Below are 3,848 nucleotides of genomic sequence, written 5' to 3' on the forward strand. Positions count from 1 at the left end.
TGTTTGTACCATGAAGTGTTAATTTCCCCACATTTCCAGGATATATTCTACTCTTCTGAGAGAATCCTAGGAATCTAGTTCCCATGCCCTCTGGTGTACTATTTTATTTGAATCCAGAAATGGTGCAGGCCAGATCATTGCTGGCACGTGTTGAATAGGAAGTGAGCATTGACAGTGCTGAGCCTGCACCATGGTAAGCCATCATGGAAACCATTCAAGGGACTTGGTACTCACATTAAGCATTCAGTGTAACTGAAAGTGTTAGGAAATGAAGTGGGGACCAGGGATGATCAACACCCTATGTGGGAAATGACGCTCACCAAATCTAAGGGGCAATATACGTTGGTCCTGATACAACAGTATATCTGATAAAAGGTATGAAATTTACTTGGATCTTAACACAAACTGATATACTCATATACACACAGATCTGTGCAAATCAACTTTCTTCCCTTCTTGAACCAAGTTTCCCTAGAGTTTTATACAAATATTGAATGCAATAACAAAAAATAGCTTTTGCAGATTAAATACCTAAGGCTATACTTTTTTTTAGCATCTACAATAATGATATGTAAGAAATTCATTACAACCAACGCACTCAAAAGGAAACATGAACAAATAGAAAGAACAACTATATGCTTAGATTGCAGGACTCAATAATCATGGGCACTTAATTTAAATTTAACCTATAAATTTAACATGATTCAAAATCCTGAGATTTTTTTTTAAAGTTTTAATGTTTATTTATTTTTGAGAGACAGAGACAGAGCATGAGTGAGGGAGGAGCAAAGAGAAAGGGAGACACAGAATCTGAAGCAGGCTCCAGGCCCTGAGCTGACTGTCAGCACAGAGCCCGATGCAGGGCTCGAACCCACGAACTGTGAGATCATGACCTGAGCCGAAGTCGGACACTTAACTGACTGAGCCACCCAAGCGCCCCCAAAATCCTGATGTTTTTAAGTTAATAAGATTTATAAAACCCACAAATGACCAGAAATTGTGCTGTTGCATAATAAACATCCACCAAATGTCAGTGACTTCCAAAAATAATCATTTATTTTATATCCATGGATGTATAAGGTGGTTCTAGTTTGGTTGCTCTTGGCTGGCCCTAGTGGCTAGGCTTGATTCAGATCAAGATCAGATCCAGGTTATCTTCATCCTAGCCTCAGGTCAAAAGAGCCATGGGTGCTTAAGGTATATTTTCACCTCAAAAGCTCAAGAGGGATCTCTTAAGATCTTGAGTCAGAATTTGTTCTCTCTCACTTCCATGTACATTGTATTGATTAATTAAATCAAACCATTCAGAGAGGCCTAGAGTTAAGATAATTTGCTAATAACGAATAATGGCAAAGGCAGAGTGGGGAAAAGAAAAAAAAAAAACCTCTGGTACATTTTGCCACACATAAATTCTCCATGATGTGTGTTCCACTGACCCTCTAAGTCTTAATCGCCTCCTATATTTTTCTGTATTTCTAAAGTTCGCAAAGCTATTTTTTGCCTCAATATCATTGCACATATTTGCTTGTCAGCACCAATTCCATTTTCTCTACATCTTGACAGTTTTTCAAGTTTGTATTTATGGCCAATATTCTTACATGATCCTGTTGTCTTATTTTATAGTTCATGTCACGATGGACTTTAAATAATTTAGCAGTTACTTGTTTAATGTTATCACTATTGTTGAACCAAGGATTCGTGAAAGTAGGATGAATTCTTCTACTTCATCACCATATCCCTCAAATTTAGCTTAAGATCTGTCATAGAGTACTCAATATGCATATACTGAAACAATATATGAAATATATGATATCAAACAATATATGAAATATAAGTTTATATATTTTTTCTTTTGGAAATCATCTTTTCAAATACATTGTTCAACTTTTATTGATCATTCTTGTTCTTATCAATCTTTATGCACTCTCCATTATACATATATTTTCCACCCTCCATGACTGGTTGTTTTATTTATGTTGCTTTGCTTTTGATAATGGAGATTTTATGTAAGAGATTTTGAAAAGACATGATGCTTAAAACTGTAAATACAAAGAAAATAAAAGAAAACAAAAGATAAAAATTCTGTGATAGGAAGCATGTACTGGAAGATAGCTAGGTATCGGCAGAACACTCTATAATTCAACGTGGCAAGGATAAAGAAGGACTAATTAAAAATAAAGATACTCATTAACTGGAAATGAATTCCAAACAGGTATGGTTTGGGGAATATTAAATGTGGTATGTTTGCAGAAGGTTGATGCTACTGGGTCATAATGCAAATCAAAAGTAGATCTAATAATCAAACAAAAGTGAAGGAAACTGTCAGGAGGAAAACTTTTGATTGTGTAAGTTTTGCCATTCTTTATGGCCTGTTAACTCTTTAAGAATTTTCTTTCACCGTTCTCTGGTGCTGCAAATATTTGTTTTGAAAAATGTACATTGTTTCTCACCTTTCTCAGTTAAGAACCCAGTCAAACTTCCTCTTTACGAGCAATATTGGCCTTGATACCAGCATGTCAATCTGTCTAAGAATATGAAAGGAAATGTAGCCCTTGGATATGATAAACATCAAAAGCCTGTATTCCTACACTCTTAGTGCATTTCATTTTGTTCTTTGGGGGACAAAGATTTAAGAGAAAGTAGGGGATGATATTGGAGTTTATTTAATATTTGGGAAAATATGTGTCTTGAATGAAATTTGAATTGGAATTATAATTTCTAAAGAGTAGTCAATATCACATGGCCAATAAATTCTCCTAGTCACTAATGAATTCCATCAGTTTCCTTTTACAAAGTTAGTCTAGATGAGAAAGGGATGCACATATTTTGGGGATGAACATAAATTGCCTTCCTCAATGCGTTGCGTATAATGCAAGGTATTTGTCTGTATTGCAAATAAGTATCTCCGTGAATCTGGACACAGCTATTAATTTAATGACATTATAGATTTTATCTACTTTAAATCAAAAAAGAACCATACATACCCTTACCCCTTTTCCCTCTAGTATTGTATAAGGACATCTAACGTTACAAATCTAAGGCACCTGGGTGGCTCAGTCGGTTGAGCATTGAACTTCGGCTCTGGTAGGTAAGGATTTCACAGTTCGTGGATTTGAGACCCAAATCGAGCCCTCTTCAGGCTCTGTGCTGACTACTTGCTCGGAGCCTGGAGCCTGCTGTGGATTCTGTGTCTCCCTCTCTCTTCTCCCCACCACCCTCAAACACATGCTCTGTCTCTGTCTCTCAAAAATAAATAAATGTAAAAAAAATTAAGTTACAAATCCGGTTATTTTACATCTTCCTTTTAAATACTTCATTGATTACTTGTCCCCTGAAAAATAATAATATTAATAAATAATGATATACAAAGTCTTTTATGATCTGGAGCACCTCCTACCTCCCATCTTATCTTGCTCTGCGCTATGGTGATAAGCATTTGTAATTTCCCTGTTCTTTCACAAAAATAAACTAAAGTAGCTCTAGACTCCCCTAATACTACACATCCCATGGCCCCCACACCTCCATCAGATTGAACACAGAGGTGTTTCTATTGAAAAAACACAGTGGCTTCCCTGTTTCCACCAAGCACATAGTCTCACCAATTTGATAACAACTAGCAGTGGTATTCTGGTAAGCCGCCTCACAGAAAGGGGCAAAAAAAGCTCTAATTTGTAGCTTTTACTCCTTTCCATAGTATAAATACTCCCACCACAGCTGATTTCAGGTACTGACATGACAGCATTGAACTGAGAATTGGTAAGACATGTGCACAGTCAGCTTTCACAAGCCAGTATCAGCTGATCCAACACATTACAAACACAAATGCAGCCATGACCTTTATTTCTATT

The sequence above is a fragment of the Crocuta crocuta genome, unplaced genomic scaffold (genome assembly GCF_008692635.1).
Source record: "Crocuta crocuta isolate KB4526 unplaced genomic scaffold, BGI_CrCroc_1.0 scaffold2119, whole genome shotgun sequence".
NCBI lineage: Eukaryota > Metazoa > Chordata > Mammalia > Carnivora > Hyaenidae > Crocuta > Crocuta crocuta.